Source organism: Rhinoderma darwinii, unplaced genomic scaffold, assembly GCF_050947455.1.
Source record: "Rhinoderma darwinii isolate aRhiDar2 unplaced genomic scaffold, aRhiDar2.hap1 Scaffold_81, whole genome shotgun sequence".
Lineage (NCBI taxonomy): Eukaryota > Metazoa > Chordata > Amphibia > Anura > Rhinodermatidae > Rhinoderma > Rhinoderma darwinii.
In genome coordinates, this window is record NW_027464375.1 from 418,160 (window position 1) to 430,487 (window position 12,328).

At 46.7% G+C, this 12,328-nt stretch overlaps 1 long non-coding RNA gene across 1 annotated transcript; it reads left to right on the forward strand.

Annotated features, from left to right (window-relative positions):
- The first annotated feature begins 1,486 nt into the window (after positions 1-1,486).
- LOC142731517 (uncharacterized) lies at positions 1,487-12,119 on the forward strand. The gene is made up of 3 exons (XR_012878977.1): positions 1,487-1,558; positions 10,404-10,549; positions 11,896-12,119. It is a non-coding gene; the product is annotated as an uncharacterized LOC142731517 (long non-coding RNA).
- Positions 12,120-12,328: the final 209 nt, after the last annotated feature.

The window sequence follows — 12,328 nt, forward strand, 5'->3', positions numbered from 1 at the left end:
TTCATTCATAAAGTTTGAAAATAATAGTAAAAAAATAAGCTTTTTACGTTTCAGCTTTTTTTTTTTTTGGTAATAACATAGTTTTACCCTAAAATAGACCTTTTTTTTGTGATCGTCATTTTCTACCGTAAACTTGAATATATTATATGTCTATATTAGGGTAATTGGGTCAGCGCTAGCGTTACAACAATGATTGGCGCGGGGGAACAGTATTTTTTTGGGGTGTGTATTTTATGTGTATTTATTATTTAATTTTTTTTGTACTTTACTATTTTTTTATTATTATGGTCTGTCCCTCAAAGGTCAAAAAAGACCTTTGGGGAACTTTATATATTTTTTTTCTTTCTTTTACATCATCTTTTCCACTGTAACTGGAGTTGCACAACAGCCCCAGTTACAGGGGAAATCAGCCCTCTCATAGTGACGATTGTCACTAACTGGGCTGTGCTGGGTCTAGTAAGACCGAGCAGCAGCCTGCCACTAACGGCACCCGGCGATCATGTGACCAGTCACATGATCACCGGGAGGAATAGAGACAGCGCCGCTGCTGCTGCTGTCTCTATTCCTATACACAGCGTTCATTGAAACACCACACACACTAACAATGCCCCCTGTAGATAGTGCCAGTGACAATTCCCCCTGTAGATAGCGCCAGTCACAATGCCCTCTGTAAATAATGACCGTCACAATAACCTCTGTGGATAGCACCAGTCACAATACCCTCTGTAAATAGTGCCAGTCACACTGCCCCCTGTAGATCGCGCCAGTCAAAATGTCCCCTGTAGATATTGCCCAGTGTAAATAGAGTGCCCTGTAGATATTGCCCCAATGCTGCCCACAGAAAAAAAAGCCAGTGCAATAGTAATCGGTTGTATCTGCATCCTAAGGACACGGATACAATTGGGTCCTGTTTCACCCCGGTTCTCTGAACCAGCTGTAATTTTAACAACCAGTTCGGGAAAACCGGGGCGAACTGGTCCCCCTTCAGCCTCGGGACCTGGGCAAGTGCCCACATTGCCCTCATTGTAATCCGCTCCTGCATATATGGCTCTGACACTTCTCGGCATCCACTATGTATGAGCGGCGCTGAAATGATGACGAGATGGAGGGGAGAAGAAGAGCGGTGAGGTGAGTATGTGTTTTTTGATGTTATGGGAGACGTGGGAGGGATGCTATGGTGCATGGTGTGGTCATTGCTGCACAATTTTACCGCACGGCCCAGCAGAAAAATGCAACACATTTATTAAAATGCTTTTGCCTCTTAATAAATGTGTCGCACTTTACGTTCAATTTTTTTTCTATTAAGACTGGAGTATAAAACACCAGTGTTAATAAATTGCCCCCTTTATGATTAGTATCAGCGACTGGTAAGTATCCGGATAGATTGTAGTTGTAGGATCACACGCTGCAGTAACATCTTATTTCATGGATTTCTTACAGACATCGGCGTTATATGGAAATCGATAGCATTTACCAGGAATGTATTCTCACACCTCCTTCTTCTTTTTCAGGTGTCTATTTCCAAGTTCAGAGAATCAAGATGGTGAATGCTCCACAGGTCGGTTCACACGGAAACCGCAACGGAATCAGCGCCAAAAAAATGCCCCAAATCACTTTCCTGGAGCGGTTTCCGCCTCTGACCCCTCATTGAAATCAATGGGTGGCAGAAAAAAACGCGGAACTGATTAATTTGATTAATTTATAGGACTTTGTGGCTGGCGTTGGAGCCGTTTAGGTATTGTGATTGTCATGGGGCAGTTGGGTAAAGGTATGTTTTTAGTCTTGTGTGAGGCTGATAAAGTGTAACTAAACTTTTAACATATCAAAGTGACATAGCAGAAGTTTTGATCAGTGGGGGTCTCAACACTGAGACCCCCCCCCGACTGCTACAGCGAAGCGGCAGAAGCGCTTGGGTGAGTGCTGTGCCGCATGGTTTCTGATTGGCTTTTCACGGAAAACTGAGTGAGCGTTGTACGGACTAAATGGAAACTCTGAGTCTGTACACCGTTTGCTCAACTTTCCGAGGGAAGACGATCAGAAACAAAGCAGTACATCGCTCACCCTGCCGCTTCTGCTGCTTCATTTTAGCAATAAGTGGGGGTCTCAGTGCTAGGACTCCCACCGATCAAAACTTCTGACATGTCACTATGTTTAGTAACAATTTAAGGCCCCATGCACATGACTGTAAATAAACAGAACCGCCTGGTTCTATTGGCCGCAGAAACCTTTCCGTATCGCTACGGATAGCTGTCTGTGCCGTAGAACCGTGCCGTGAATTATGGAGCATGTCCTACTTTTCGTTTTTTATGGGCCGTGCTCCCATACTTTGTATGAGAGCACGGCCCGAAACTGTGGCCCGCGGCCATCGGCCGCTGGCCGTGCCCACAATCACAGGCCGTGATTATGGGCACAGCCGTGTGAATGGGGCTGAAATGTTGATAAAATTCCTATAGAAAGTATTATGACTAAGTAAAGTAGCTGTGATAGAAATAATTCATACAGTTCTGGTAATAAAGTGATTTTGAGTTGGACTTCCCCGGTCAGATGCGGTTTGGTTGCTGTTTGCAGAAGATTTTCTTCTGGAGTTCTTGTTCTTGGAGGATATTCTTGAGGACATTTGGACGTTCTAACAGTCAGTTGTCTACCTCTGGCCATAGAGTAGTGTTTCATCTCTTACAGACGAGTGTGCAGCTTAAAGGGGTTTTTCCATCTTAGACATTTATGGCGGGTCCAGCTCTGATGTATGCCATAAATGTCTAAGATGGGAAGAACTCCTATAAAATGCTCCATTTGTGGCAGGGTAAGGAAGGACACTCTACTTGCCGTCAGATCCACCAAATTAAAGGTAGCGATGAATGGGGTGATAAATGTTGCAGCCAGACGCCCCTTACATCCCGGCTAGTAACAAGATATCATCATTATTTGAGGTGTTCCTGATGTAGAAATCCCTATGTGTAATGACAATGACGTTATCGAGCCCAGTATATTTTATTTGTCAGTATGTTACACAATCTTTCTGGTTATCAGCTGTGTCCATGAAAGTCTCCCCTGAAATAAGGCTCATTTTTGTAGGGTTTGTGTGGGCATGGTTTTAATATTTTTGCTGTGAGTGGCGCAGTTTAGTTGACGCGTCTCCTTGTCTTTTCCTCTCTAGTGATTTGGCCAGAAGTCACAAGTCAGTGTCCGGCTATTTTCACTACTAGTGATATCACTTTGTGTCATAACTTGGCGCATGTGAGGTCTCTATTGAATGTGTAATATTTTTCCTGATGATGATATCAGATATTTGGTGTCCTCTCTAGGCCACACTTAGGCCCATGTTATAAATGAGATGTAAATGGTCCACTGAATAGATTGTAGAATGGTTTTCTGTTATACAGATGTGAAGGAGAGCGCTATTTCTTCTAGACATCTGATCTTTGGTGTGATTGGTGAATAATTTAGGGGCTGTGGTCAGAGACAATTCCATGATACTTGTGGCTTATAGTCAGTGTGGGGTGGTCGGTGCGACCTCTTGGATAGGAAGACTTGAGGTGGGATCTCTAGTTTGGCTCCGCAGAATGTACCCCAGAACGGATTTAATTGCCCCTTAAAAATGATTTGAGCTTTATCAGAAACCAGGCACACTAACATCTCTTTACTGATCCAGTACATCTATAGCATATACCAGGAACGTATTATAGCACCTCTTTCTTTTCTAGATGTCTATAAGTGAAGAGAAGCAAAATATAGAATCCTCCAGTCAGCGGCAATGGAGGAATCAGAGGACTGGTAATTAATATTATTATTAATTACTGATAATTATCAGGCTGGTTTCTAGCTCTGAATTACTCAGAGGTGTAATTCCCAAGTGACGGCTAAGATTTGAACAGCGAAGCTACTGCAGTCCTAGTACTTGTAGCAGACGCTGAAATAGTAAATTAGAATCACTCGGAAACAACCGCCGATTCCCGGGTGCATACCGTCTTCTACAGCGCTGTGACTGCGCATGAGCAGTAGCGCACGCTGAAATACAGGTTTAGAATAAGCACTTGGGAACAGTCGCCGGTTCCCGGGTACATACAGTCTTCTACAACGATGTGACTGCGCATGAGCAGTAGCGCATGCTGAAATACAGGTTTAGAATAAGCACTTGGGAACAGTCGCCGGTTCCTGGGTACATACAGTCTTCTACAGCGATGTGACTGCACATGAGCAGTAGTGCACGCTGAAATACAGGTTTAGAATAAGCACTTGGGAACAGTCGCCGGTTCCCGGGTACATACAGTCTTCTACAACGATGTGACTGCGCATGAGCAGTAGCGCATGCTGAAATACAGGTTTAGAATAAGCACTTGGGAACAGTCGCCGGTTCCTGGGTACATACAGTCTTCTACAGCGATGTGACTGCACATGAGCAGTAGCACACGCTGAAATACAGGTTTAGAATAAACACTTGGGAACAGTCGCCGGTTCCCGGGTACATACCGTCTTCTACAGCGATGTGACTGCGCATGAGCAGTAGCACATGCTGAAATACAGGTTTAGAATAAGCACTTGGGAACAGTCGCCGGTTCCCGGGTACATACCGTCCTCTACAGCGATGTGACTGCACATGAGCAGTAGCGCATGCTGAAATACAGGTTTAGAATAAGCACTTGGGAACAGTCGCCGGTTCCCGGGTACATACAGTCCTCTACAGCGATGTGACTGCACATGTGCAGCAGCGCACGCTGAAATACAGGTTTAGAATAAGCACTTGGGAACAGTCGCCGGTTCCCGGGTACATACCGTCCTCTACAGCGATGTGACTGCACATGAGCAGTAGCGCATGCTGAAATACAGGTTTAGAATAAGCACTTGGGAACAGTCGCCGGTTCCCGGGTACATACAGTCCTCTACAGCGATGTGACTGCACATGTGCAGCAGCGCACGCTGAAATACAGGTTTAGAATAAGCACTTGGGAACAGTTGCCGGTTCCCGGGTACATACCGTCCTCTACAGCGATGTGACTGCACATGAGCAGTAGTGCACGCTGAAATACAGGTTTAGAATAAGCACTTGGGAACAGTCGCCGGTTCCCGGGTACATACAGTCTTCTACAACGATGTGACTGCGCATGAGCAGTAGCACATGCTGAAATACAGGTTTAGAATAAACACTTGGGAACAGTCGCCGGTTCCCGGGTACATACCGTCTTCTACAGCGATGTGACTGCGCATGAGCAGTAGCACATGCTGAAATACAGGTTTAGAATAAGCACTTGGGAACAGTCGCCGGTTCCCGGGTACATACCGTCCTCTACAGCGATGTGACTGCACATGAGCAGTAGCGCATGCTGAAATACAGGTTTAGAATAAGCACTTGGGAACAGTCGCCGGTTACCGAGTACATACAGTCTTCTACAGCGATGTGACTGCGCATGAGCAGTAGCGCACGCTGAAATACAGGTTTAGAATAAGCACTTGGGAACAGTCGCCGTTTCCCGGGTACATACAGTCTTCTACAGAGATGTGACTGTGCATGAGCAGTAGCGCACGCTGAAATACAGGTTTAGAATAAGCACTTGGGAACAGTCGCCGGTTCCCGGGTACATACCGTCCTCTACAGCGATGTGACTGCACATGAGCAGTAGTGCACGCTGAAATACAGGTTTAGAATAAGCACTTGGGAACAGTCGCCGGTTCCCGGGTACATACAGTCTTCTACAGCGATGTGACTGCGCATGAGCAGTAGCACATGCTGAAATACAGGTTTAGAATAAGCACTTGGGAACAGTCGCCGGTTCCCGGGTACATACCGTCCTCTACAGCGATGTGACTGCGCATGAGCAGTAGCGCACGCTGAAATACAGGTTTAGAATAAGCACTTGGGAACAGTCGCCGGTTCCCGGGTACATACCGTCTTCTACAGCGCTGTGACTGCGCATGAGCAGTAGCGCACGCTGAAATACAGGTTTAGAATAAGCACTTGGGAACAGTCGCCGTTTCCCGGGTACATACAGTCTTCTACAGAGATGTGACTGTGCATGAGCAGTAGCGCACGCTGAAATACAGGTTTAGAATAAGCACTTGGGAACAGTCGCCGGTTACCGAGTACATACAGTCTTCTACAGCGATGTGACTGCGCATGAGCAGTAGCGCACGCTGAAATACAGGTTTAGAATAAGCACTTGGGAACAGTCGCCGGTTCCCGGGTACATACAGTCTTCTACAGCGATGTGACTGCGCATGAGCAGTAGCACATGCTGAAATACAGGTTTAGAATAAGCACTTGGGAACAGTCGCCGGTTCCCGGGTACATACCGTCCTCTACAGCGATGTGACTGCGCATGAGCAGTAGCGCACGCTGAAATACAGGTTTAGAATAAGCACTTGGGAACAGTCGCCAGTTCCCGGGTACATACCGTCTTCTACAGCGATGTGACTGCGCATGAGCAGTAGCGCACGCTGAAATACGGGTTTAGAATAAGCACTTGGGAACAGTCGCCAGTTCCCGGGTACATACAGTCTTCTACAGCGATGTGACTGCGCATGAGCAGTAGCACATGCTGAAATACAGGTTTAGAATAAGCACTTGAGAACAGTCGCCGGTTCCCGGGTACATACCGTCCTCTACAGCGATGTGACTGCGCATGAGCAGTAGCGCACGCTGAAATACAGGTTTAGAATAAGCACTTGGGAACAGTCGCCAGTTCCCGGGTACATACCGTCTTCTACAGCGATGTGACTGCGCATGAGCAGTAGCGCACGCTGAAATACAGGTTTAGAATAAGCACTTGGGAACAGTCGCCGGTTCCCGGGTACATACCGTCCTCTACAGCGATGTGACTGCACATGAGCAGTAGCGCATGCTGAAATACAGGTTTAGAATAAGCACTTGGGAACAGTCGCCGGTTACCGAGTACATACAGTCTTCTACAGCGATGTGACTGCGCATGAGCAGTAGCGCACGCTGAAATACAGGTTTAGAATAAGCACTTGGGAACAGTCGCCGGTTCCCGGGTACATACAGTCTTCTACAGCGATGTGACTGCGCATGAGCAGTAGCACATGCTGAAATACAGGTTTAGAATAAGCACTTGGGAACAGTCGCCGGTTCCCGGGTACATACCGTCCTCTACAGCGATGTGACTGCGCATGAGCAGTAGCGCACGCTGAAATACAGGTTTAGAATAAGCACTTGGGAACAGTCGCCAGTTCCCGGGTACATACCGTCTTCTACAGCGATGTGACTGCGCATGAGCAGTAGCGCACGCTGAAATACAGGTTTAGAATAAGCACTTGGGAACAGTCGCCAGTTCCCGGGTACATACCGTCCTCTACAGCGATGTGACTGCGCATGAGCAGTAGCGCACGCTGAAATACAGGTTTAGAATAAGCACTTGGGAACAGTCGCCGGTTCCCGGGTACATACAGTCTTCTACAGCCATGTGACTGCGCATGAGCAGTAGCGCACGCTGAAATACAGGTTTAGAATAAGCACTTGGGAACAGTCGCCGGTTCCCGGGTACATACCGTCCTCTACAGCGATGTGACTGCGCATGAGCAGTAGCGCACGCTGAAATACAGGTTTAGAATAAGCACTTGGGAACAGTCGCCAGTTCCCGGGTACATACCGTCTTCTACAGCGATGTGACTGCGCATGAGCAGTAGCACATGCTGAAATACAGGTTTAGAATAAGCACTTGGGAACAGTCGCCGGTTCCCGGGTACATACCGTCCTCTACAGCGATGTGACTGCGCATGAGCAGTAGCGCACGCTGAAATACAGGTTTAGAATAAGCACTTGGGAACAGTCGCCAGTTCCCGGGTACATACCGTCTTCTACAGCGATGTGACTGCGCATGAGCAGTAGCGCACGCTGAAATACAGGTTTAGAATAAGCACTTGGGAACAGTCGCCAGTTCCCGGGTACATACAGTCTTCTACAGCGATGTGACTGCGCATGAGCAGTAGCACATGCTGAAATACAGGTTTAGAATAAGCACTTGAGAACAGTCGCCGGTTCCCGGGTACATACAGTCTTCTACAGCGATGTGACTGCGCATGAGCAGTAGCACATGCTGAAATACAGGTTTAGAATAAGCACTTGGGAACAGTCGCCGGTTCCCGGGTACATACCGTCCTCTACAGCGATGTGACTGCGCATGAGCAGTAGCGCACGCTGAAATACAGGTTTAGAATAAGCACTTGGGAACAGTCGCCAGTTCCCGGGTACATACCGTCTTCTACAGCGATGTGACTGCGCATGAGCAGTAGCGCACGCTGAAATACAGGTTTAGAATAAGCACTTGGGAACAGTCGCCGGTTCCCGGGTACATACCGTCCTCTACAGCGATGTGACTGCGCATGAGCAGTAGCGCACGCTGAAATACAGGTTTAGAATAAGCACTTGGGAACAGTCGCCGGTTCCTGGGTACATGCAGTCTTGCTGAAATGCAAGTCTAGTAGAAGCACTCGGGAACAGTTGCCAGTTCCCGAGTGCAGGCGGGGACTTGGGCAGCGCTACTGTTGCTCATGCGCAGTTGCAGCTACAGGCTGGTAGTCACACCAAGCACTCGGGAATAATTGGATGTTCCGGAGTGCAAACGAAATAAAGCGTGTTCATGAGAACATTGAAAGCGACCACAAAGCCATACTATGGTCGGGATGTGTCTTTTCCCGACCATAGCCAGGAGAATGGGTTATGGTCGGATCCAAGGGCAACCAGTAACACAACAAAACTTCTGCAACAAAGGCGTTGAGTACATAATGGCATGGCTTTATAAGCATTCACACATGGCAGACCTGGGAGCCTTGTTTAGGCCCCCGGTTTCCATGGCACCTATCAGAAACCTGCGATTGCGCTGATGGTGACAGAAGAAGCCCCCGCCATCTGTTTACCCACGTAGGTGCCCCACTATTGACCACAGCAACTGAGGGGTAACGTGCCGGGATCTACGCTATTTCCCGCACCATCCAAGTACTGTACATTTACGGTACTTTGTGCTAACTGCATGGCACTGTATATGTATGTCACCCAGTGGTTAAATTACAGAAAGCTGACATCAGTACCGTGAATTTCTAGGTTTATAGGATTTGCGTCTGTAAGTAAATAAACCGTATGCAACCCCAATGGCAGCCTCTATCTGTGGTGCACGGTTGGGTAAACGTTCTTTTGGCACTTGCCCCCTCCCCACCTACTGCTGCACATGGAATAATACAAGACGTTTTTGGGCATGTGCAGTAGCCTGGGGCTGCTCTGCTTGTATGTACCAAGATGATGATCTGCCCTTAACAACAACCCACCCCCAAATCTGGAACTTCTACAGAGCAGAGAGTAAGCCGGAGGGCATGAATAGCAGAAACAGTGAGGAAAATCCTGACCTAGAATGGATCCAATTGTAGCAAACTATCAGCTGCGAGAAATATCAGGCATGTTCCTGGATATAAACAAGAATATTCCCATTCACTGACCCCAAACAGATATCTTAAAAATGCTGAGGAATTAGTAAGTTGCCGAACTTTTCATTATACGAAATTTAAGCATCTAGTTACATGAAACCGGAAAATCCCTATTATATTGCCAATTTATAGAGATCAGTGGTAAAATAGTGGCCACTCGGGCGCACAAATATGGATAACCAGGCCTGTACCTCTAGTTGTGCCTGTGACAATGCATCACCCCCAACTTATTCTTAAGGACCATGAAGTGTTTGAGCTTCTACATGGACCTAACAAGCGATCTGCTGGAGTCCCTTATCTACACATATTCAGGGCGGAGGTGCCTTGCTGGGGGCTCCACTACATAAATATCCTGCAGACTGTCCGGAAACAAAATGTACTTCTCAGTCGTGTGTATATATGTATGGAGCATGTCCTCACTGTATATACTGTACTCCCTCCTTACTGTCCTCATATATACTGTATATAATGTACTGTTCAGTTATATGTATATATGTATGGAGCATGTCCTCACTGTATATACTGTACTCCCTCCTTACTGTCCTCATATATACTGTATATAATGTACTGTTCAGTTATATGTATATATGAGACGTGTCCTCACTGTATATACTGTACTCCCTCTTTACTGTCCTCATATATACTGTATATAATGTACTGTTCAGTTATATGTATATATAGTATGTGTCCTCACTGTATATACTGTACTCCCTCTTTACTGTCCTCATATATACTGTATATAATGTACTGTTCAGTTATATGTATATATGAGACGTGTCCTCACTGTATATACTGTACTCCCTCTTTACTGTCCTCATATATACTGTATATAAAGTACTGTTCAGTTATATGTATATATGGGACAGGGTCCGCTCTCTAATCAGGATTTTTAAGGTGCTATGGATAAAACATTATCCCCTACTATACCTTTTCCTGTAATATTATAATAAATATTGGATTTCTCTCTTTCTAAACAGACTCCGCTCCCACTGGACAACATGCAGGGCTCCCATGTTACGTCATCACCATAGAAACTGTTCGGTTTCCAACCATCGTAGAACGGACAACTAACCGGCAACTGAAAGCTCCTCCCAATGTATTAATGTCACTTCTGTATGGACAGGTAAGATTTGTCTATCCCCTTCAATGGGTTTTCCCATGAAGGACATTTATGACATCTCCACAGGATATGTCATAAATGTCAGATAGATGGGAGTCCCACCTCTGTGACCGGCGCCTATCTCCAGAACGAGGCCCCCTAAACAGTGGCGGATTAAGTAGGCCATAGGCCCTGGACTGTTACCCAAACATGGGGCCCCCATACTCCTCCGCCGCCCTGCCACTACCTTTTTGTGCAAGCATTAACAGATGGATGTTACGATTCCCCTTGTCAAAGGGCTGCGTCCCTACATACTGACAGTATCACACTGTGCAGGGACACATCCTCCTGACAAGGGGAATGGTAACACGCATTTGTCTATCAGTCCTGAACTGCACAAAGATATTTTGTGAAAGACAAGGATTTCCTATAAAAAACATGTCAGGAGAGGAGACAGATTCTCTATAAATCTAGTGACTCACAGAAGGTAAAGTAAAGCACCACACACACAGCCCCCGTAGAAAGCGCCACACACAGCCCCTGTCGATAGCGCCACACACACACAGCCCCTGTAGATAGCATCACACACACAGCCCCTGTAGATAGCTTCACACACATCCCCCTCCCCTTGTATATAGTGCCACACAGCCCCCTCTCCCCTTGTATGTAGTGCTACACAGCAATCACCCCCCTGTATATTGCCACATATATTGCCTCCAAAACAAAACATTGTACTTACCTTGCCCCGTTGCCGCGACGGACGGTGCGCTGCACTGTCTCCAGGCAGAACGCATGCTCATATCAGCGTGATGCAGTTACGTCATCACGGCGGCCTGCCCAGGGAGTCTTCCCAGCACCTTATAGGCTGCAGTCCTAACTTGGCCTGAAGCCTATATCATTAATTCATATCTGCGTCCTGAGGATGCAGATACAAGTGAATGTGGCTGTCGCTAGCATCGGGGCCCCCTCCAGTTCTAGGCGCCAATGGGCTTGAGGGGGCCCGTGCAGCCCAGCCAATAAATGTTATGGGCTTGGCAGCCATGGGCCCCCTGGGAGCCTTGGTCGGCTGCCCGAGCCTTCCTAACGATGATCCGCCGCTGCCCCCAAACCCAGTTATAGCTTTTTGTGCTCATGCTGCTTCCTGGTCACTTCTTGATGACATGGTCGGAAGTTACAGAAACAGCGGTGAGTGCCTCGAATTTCTATCTTCTATATATATATATATATATATATATATATATTGATGTGCTCAGGACTTCACCCTAGGATCCCCCCTTACTAGTAATAAAGGCCGTGCACCTGCATTTGGGATTTCAGATCCTCGCTGTCTTTTTGGATTATTTATCAGTTTGTTTTCTGTGTTTTTACAGATAGTGCCAGAAACCCAACTATGGATTTTAGAGCCAGAGAACAGTCATGGCTGGTTAAAGATGACTCCACAGCCACAGGTGTTGGCAGTCAGAGAAATATTAGGGAGCCACAGAACTCCTTCAAAAGCCTTGTAAATAAAAGAATGAAAGTTTGGTGGAACCGAGCATTCCTAGCAAATTATCTCCAACGGAACCTCATACCGAGGGGGTTACGCATACAAGTTTTCCCATCATTTCCAACTGAAGATGTGAATTTTCCATCTAAATGGGAGGAGAACTGCAGTGTGTGTTCATTTAAAGTGATGGAGCTTCTTATTGGACACAATAACACATCATTAGAAAACAGGGATAACGAGCTGGAAAAGATCCAGCAAAAATTAAAAGCAGAGATGTCCAAAGAGGACTTAGAAACATTTAAAACACAATTGGATCA